Below are 6,903 nucleotides of genomic sequence, written 5' to 3' on the forward strand. Positions count from 1 at the left end.
AATAAATTTTGATAAAGTCTGAATTACGAGGAACTAAATAGAACTTTGCAATTTTTCTCTAAATAAATTTAACTCTTTAGCATTCTAATTAACTTAATTCAAAACCCAAAATAGCACTGTAACTAACTTTGTAAATTCTACAGGCAACTCTCATTCGCTTCATTTGCAAACAAATTGTAACTTTTGATTAGATAACGAACGGGAATGTTTTAGGTAGGTACCTAGAAAGAGACAAAGTTGCTATTATAGAATTGTCACAACTCCACCTTGATAGACGTACAAATTAAAGAATGCGGCGAACGTAACAGAATTAATGTAATTGATATAAAGTAATTTGTTCTCAATTATACAACAAAACCCTTTCTCTTGCGCAAAAAACGGAAAAGCCCTTTCCATCCTTTATGCGTTAAATTCGCATAGAAATTCCAGCCCACGTTCAATAAAAATATATTTCATTCCCCAGATAAAGTGGATTGGCCTTCATTATGTTATAAACCCACTTCATATAGGAATCTTTACGGATTTCTGATGACTAAAGTTGTATTGATAGAACGATATTATTGTGTTCGGATGTCCACGGAGACAGAATAAATGTAAAATTGCTTAAAATTGAAAGGAGCGCTGCTGAATTCAAATTCAATAAGTTCAGACGAAACTTCTCACCCAAAGCAAAAGTTGTAGAAGTTTTATATGAGTAGGTCGCCCAGAAGTGAGAGAAATTCGTAAGTAGCGGTAACTCAGTTTAATTGAAAGCCAACCCGTCTTGTTTAAAATTGACGCACACGCTAATGGTAAATGCGACAAGAAATGAAAACAAACAGCGAATGGTTTAACATCTTGAGTGCGAATGGGAATAGAACTTGATAATTGTTAAGTGACGCAACAAAACAGTTTGATGCGTCCCAATGAAAAAGTTAATAGACAAGTTGCTGAATTTGGTCCGGGAAATTGTATCAATTTTAGTTGCTCAAAAAGACGTGTTTCTTTTTGGTGGCCCCTGTTATCTCAAAATCAGGCTTTCACATTTCTGCTACATGTTATGGGATTGTTAGCGGTACCTTTCGATTAAGTTTTGTTAGTTTGTGTAGTAAGATCTTGTAAAACCGTCGTTTGTTTCTCTCTGCTAACAACAAGAAATTTAAGCTGTCAGGGAAAACCACACTCCCCGGTGTGAATGGCTTGTTTAAATGCAATCTTAGATTAGTTTGTGCAAGGTTTATGTACATTTTCACAAAGAAATATTGTGGGTTTGTAATTTCTATACTTCTCGGGAAAACTTCACACCTTATTAAACGTAATGGTTGGTTCATACAATCATGATCATTAGTTCACTATCATTAGATTAATAAAATCCCAATAGAAACAAGGGATATTGTGCGTTACTATAACCAACGAAACCATAGGTTTGTTTCTAGTGGATATTTCTTAATGATCTAATGATATTGAACAAATGAACCATAATGTTCGGTTAAACGGTGTTAGTTAATGTCTATCAGTTTTAATACAATCGTGATTTATCTCGTCGACAATTTAATAGTATTAGTGCATCAGAATCGTTGTTTAAAACACCCTTGACCGTGCGAACACAGACGGTTAAAGCACCATGAGCTTTTGCTACGAAGCCCTACTTCAAATCTGACGAATACAACTATCATCTGGTACTGAAATATAAAATCCCGTCTTTCTTCTTTACGTGTCCTTCGTGATACTGTCACTGCTCTCTCGTCTCTTAATACCTTCCCTTTCGAGCCTCCTTCACACCTTACTTCTACTTTCTTCCTTCTACAAACTATTTGACGGTTCTATGGTACTCCCAGATAACAATTTATTGACTTCAGAATCGATCTATTTTCGAATATGGGGAGAAGCTGGATAACACCTTTATTGTATAGGATTTGAATCTGTAGTGATTTCATGCGCTACCAAATTTGTGGTACCACATCCCTCTCCCATGAGCTTAAACTTTCGCGAAACTAATGAATTAAGTCTAGTAAGTTGATTCTCTGCGAGGTCAGTAAAGGTATTCAAAACTCTAAAGCACTCGGTTGGTGGACCAAAGTTCAAAACATCACGAGTTAAATTTGCAATTATACCCATGGTTTTCTGAAAATTTAATCCAAGGACTATAGAATGATGTAATTCTGGTACAATTAAAAATTTGATAAATTTAATTCGGTCTAATAATTGAACTGGTGTATGATCTAACGTGGTGGAAATTTCTCCTTTTAAGGCTTCACAAAAAATATTTAGAACCTCTAAAAAACAGTTCGTGTGGTTGCTAAAAATCTTGTTTGCCGCTATCCATGAACACAGGGATTAACCGTTAGAAAAAAACTACGTCTAGAATTCAGCGATTCACGGAATAATCTATCGAAGAGGTTTGCCGAAGGGAAGTTCCAATTTACAACTACGTTGCTTAATTTTCCCGGATGAGTTGCCGTTGTATGGAGAGCCGTTTTCAGACTATTCTTGTTTGTATGAACATCATCATCTTCAGAAGGACATTTTTTATGAGGTACCGTTATGTTATTAGGAAAAATTAAGAGTTGTATATTTTCAAGTAAAATCTTCTAACTTGTAATTGATTGAAGTTTAAAAATAATTAAGGAAAATGTTTATTGCATGTTCTTAAAGACAGCCATCTCTACACAAATTAAAGCCGTTTGTATTGCATGTATTTTATCGTTGGTGAAGTTATTGATATTGGAATTGTCAGAAAAAAAAGTTTTCGGTAGGTAACTACTGATTCTTTAGTAATAGATTTCGCACAAGCCCGCGGCTTTCCATATTTGCAGAGTCGGGAATACCTCCTCTGTTTACACGAAGGGAGATACTCATCGAATTATATTGCTAAACTTAAAGCTACAAATGATAACCTGAACAGCGATGTTGTCGAAAACCATCCATTACTAGAGGAATATAAAAACAGGGCTACGATCAGCAGACCAACCATAATAAGAGCTATTGAGTTAATAAAGGAGCTGGACGAAGAAAATGTGATTCTTTTCAAATACACTACACCGTCATTCCCACCTTGGATATCATTTAAAGAAAACGTCCTATTAGACCTAACCAAATTAAAAAAAGGTTAAACATCTAAGTCTCTTTACCGAATGTTCTTTAGGGAAATGTTGTCTCATTACAAAAACTATTTTATTATCTATACAGATGGATCAAAAATGAATGATGGTGTTGGTAGTGGTCTATATTTCAACAATAAGTCCTTTACATGGCGTCATAGTATTATTTCAAGGGTATATTCGGCTGAGTTGTATGCGGTGTGGCAAGCGCTCCTAATGTGCGAATATATTACTAAAACGGAAGTTGTCATATGCACAGATTCACTTAGTACTATTAATGCCGTTATAAGGAGACACATACCGCTAGACCCACTAGCTACCTCAATAAAAGAGCGTTTATACTACCTTCAATTAATTTTAAAATCTTTCTCATGTGGGTACCAGCACATGTCGGCATATATGGAAATGTTAAAGCAGATGAAGCGGCGAAAATTTCTTCAAACTATGGGAGCATTGATGAAGTTACTACTCAATGTACGGACTGGAAAGCTTATATAAAAAAAAGGATTATGGGTAAATGGGAAACAATCTCGGCCGAATCTGAAACATTCTTAAGTAATTTCAAAAGAAATGTACGGCCATGGAAAAATGATTATAACCTATCAAAAAGGGAAGAAGTAGTGTACACAAGAATGCGAATAGGGCACACTCGTTTGACACACTTACACCTCCTAGGTAGATGTGGGCATAATATCTGTAGAATATATGCGGGGTACCTTACACATTGCAACATCTCTTAATAGATTGTCCTGTATTCACAAATGAAAGAGAGAATTCGAACCTGGATAAAGAACTGAGTAAGATTTTCAGTAATGATCGTAGAAGTATTGCACGTTTAATACAGTTTTTAAAAGTTACTAACATGTTTAGAGAAATTTAACCAGTTACCGTTTTCAAGTAAAATGGCGCAAGACCTCAGCAGTCGTAGCCATAAACCTAAAAAAAAAGAATTTTTTGAATTCGTGTTTTATTAAACTGGTAAACGAGCTATACTACCTATATACTATACTATATCAAATTACCAACTAACAATAATCCGTTGGCATTTTCCTTCCCAATAAAATTTAGAATCGGAAAAATTAAAAAAGGTTGGGGTGAGAATCCACCCACCGCGATGTCAGGAGTATTGAAAATCGCCCGGGGCCAAGAAGGTTAAAGTTGATTTAATTTTAATAAGCAATGAATCAGTTCAATCTAATGAATTTAAGGGATGTTTTAAATAATTTTGCTATAACCTGTTATGATAGGGTCCTCTATAGAGGGGTTAGGCAACCCATCATGCTTTTACAAACTTTCGACCCTCATAACGTCATTAGGGTTGAAGTCTACAAATTTCTAGAACCTGGATATTAATGTACACGGTGCGGCGAAAATTTTGCCGGATCGTTTTTTACGTTTTTTATGTAATTAACGGATCTAGCGAACCAATGAAGTTATCAAAAAAATCTTTCCGACAATAAGTTCGAATTAAGCGTTAGAATTGCTACATATTGAGCAATTCTTTTCAACTTTTTTATTAATTGCGTTATGAGGAGTAAAAGTTTGATGAAATCTGCATAAAAATCCGAAATGACACATTGCCTTCAGGCTAAAAGTTGAAATGTGTAAGAGGGATTAGGGAATTCCCAAAGTATTACAAGAGGTAAATGGAATGCTAATTAGTTGCACCTACTCACTTACCTGAAAATTGTATTGTATTGCAGAAAAATAATGGTATCATTAGACACATTGTATTATTTAATCACTAATAAGCAGCTAAATTAAAACACCTAGTAATTATTACCTTCAATTAAAATTGTATATGTTTTATTAAAATGACAACAATGACAATAAAAAAAGCTATTAGATTTTGCTATAAATATCTCGCAATTGAAGTTGGCGGCATCTCCTAGGATCGATAATTTCTGGCAGTAACGAATTAAAATAAAAGTCAGCCAATTTTTCTTTCATCTTCGTTTCCCAAAAATCGTCATCGCTACAAAATAATTTTATTGTTTTTGTTTGAAAATTAGAACTTAGCTTACCGTTCAATGGTTTCCACATGTAATCCTCCTAATGTATATATTATAAAATAACAGAGTTGTTTTTTACAAATATGCAATGCGCCTTGTATTTGGTAATAGTAATTATGACTTCGTTTGAGTGTAAGTTTGCCATTTTCAATTACACAAAAATCAATTTTTTTTTGTTTTGCGCCTTCCAATGGAGATAAGGGCCCACTTTTTGGTGAACATTTGATTTCTATTATACAATTGTTACCCACTAATCCATCCGGGGAGCAAGCCAAATATGGTAATTCATCATCAATTACCAAACCACTTTGCGTTACACTGACGTTATGAGCATTTTGAAATAATTTAATTGCCGTTTCTTCATTTTCTAAACCAAATGTTGTACTACTGTTACCGGCAAATGTAGTGTAAAGCAACTGTGAAACTAGCTTAGCGGTGGAAGTTGTTTTGCGTAGTTTACAAACTCTGCCAAAATTTGAAGCGGTAATTCGTTTTTTGCGCTCTTGATACCAAAGGTTGGACTTTGATTGCGATGCCGTTTCCATACAAATCTTTTTCTTGTCCGCACATCGTAAAACTTCTAGGAACTCTTGACGTTTTTTTTTATACAATTCTGAGCCCATGTCCTCCTCTGGTTGGTTTGCGCTAGGCCCATAATGACTGTCTGCTGTAGCAAAATGTTTTCTTTTCGGTGCTTTTTCTAGAAAAATATTACTCCTAATTAAAAAGAAATTAATGAAATAATACCAACTTACTTCTATTTACATGTAACATTCGCATCTTCCGCTCGTGAAATATACGGGTATAATGATCAATAGTACCACACATTCTTTCTTGAACTTTTGCAAGAAAACCACCACCAGTGTTGTATGAAATCGAAGCCGCCTCACATCTAGTCTGGTAAGAGTTTTTTAAGGAATAATTGATCCGTTTCCCACCGACAAATTTGGCAACGACGGAATTGTAGCTTTCGGCTGCATTTGTGTCTACATCTTGTAACAAACTAGCAGCATTATTTGCTAGTCTACGATTTGCAGTGACAATTGGTTCAAAAATACCAGACAATTTTAATGTATGTACTAAATTTTCCTAAACAGATACAAATAACGTAAAATTATTCTGTGCAACAATGCGTCAATATCATTACCTGATCTTTATTTCCAGAACAGAAGTAACCGTCGCAATTAGAGTGGTACCCAAATATATGATTTGGCCCATTTTCAATATCTTTTTTTAAAAGAGCGACTTTTGTATTTTCAGCATCAGGACCCTGTTTTCTAAAGGCAATAGCTTTCGTTATCGCGTTTCGGAAGCGACCCAAAACATCTGTATTAGTTACTATTCTCCTGAGATGAATGGGGAATTTGGTATCTTTGGACAATTCTGAAATTTTATTTATGTAATTCCTAATGAGGTCATTTCGGCATTCAATTTTCTCTACAACAAAAGTTGGTCCATATGGGGATACCTCAACAACTTTTTTATATACAGTGCTGTCCCCATCCCCAATAATTTTGCCATAGATCAAATTATGACTTTTAATAGATGATTGAAACCCTTCGGCGATTATTTCAGCTTCCATTGCCGTGGAACTTCTATCCCAATTTTTGAAACAAGAATGTTCTACTGGAGTACTTGCCCTAGTACAGACGAAACAGTATTTATTTTTAACCCCCATGTAAAGAATTTTCTTAGTTTTCGCTCCAATTATACAGGCCTAGAAAGAAGCAAATATAATGTTTTCAGTAACATAGAAAAAAGTACTTACAACTCCAGATAAAGCATTGTAGTTTGTACGATAGGAACATTTA

General features: G+C 34.7%; 1 protein-coding gene and 2 long non-coding RNA genes across 4 annotated transcripts in view; all 3 read right to left on the minus strand.

Moving 5' to 3' along the window:
* The window catches only part of LOC116166700 (protein O-mannosyl-transferase TMTC1-like), a 435,955-nt gene that overhangs the window by 129,307 nt on the left and 299,745 nt on the right, over positions 1–6,903 (minus strand). The gene's annotated exons all lie outside the window — the stretch shown is intronic.
* LOC116166706 lies at positions 5,699–6,016 on the minus strand. The gene is made up of 2 exons (XR_004144388.1): positions 5,848–6,016; positions 5,699–5,792 (listed from the first exon to the last, which is right to left on the minus strand). It is a non-coding gene; the product is annotated as an uncharacterized LOC116166706 (long non-coding RNA).
* LOC116166707 lies at positions 6,335–6,898 on the minus strand. The gene is made up of 3 exons (XR_004144389.1): positions 6,861–6,898; positions 6,561–6,809; positions 6,335–6,475 (listed from the first exon to the last, which is right to left on the minus strand). It is a non-coding gene; the product is annotated as an uncharacterized LOC116166707 (long non-coding RNA).

This window comes from Photinus pyralis, unplaced genomic scaffold, assembly GCF_008802855.1.
Source record: "Photinus pyralis isolate 1611_PpyrPB1 unplaced genomic scaffold, Ppyr1.3 Ppyr1.4_LG3b, whole genome shotgun sequence".
Taxonomy (NCBI): domain Eukaryota; kingdom Metazoa; phylum Arthropoda; class Insecta; order Coleoptera; family Lampyridae; genus Photinus; species Photinus pyralis.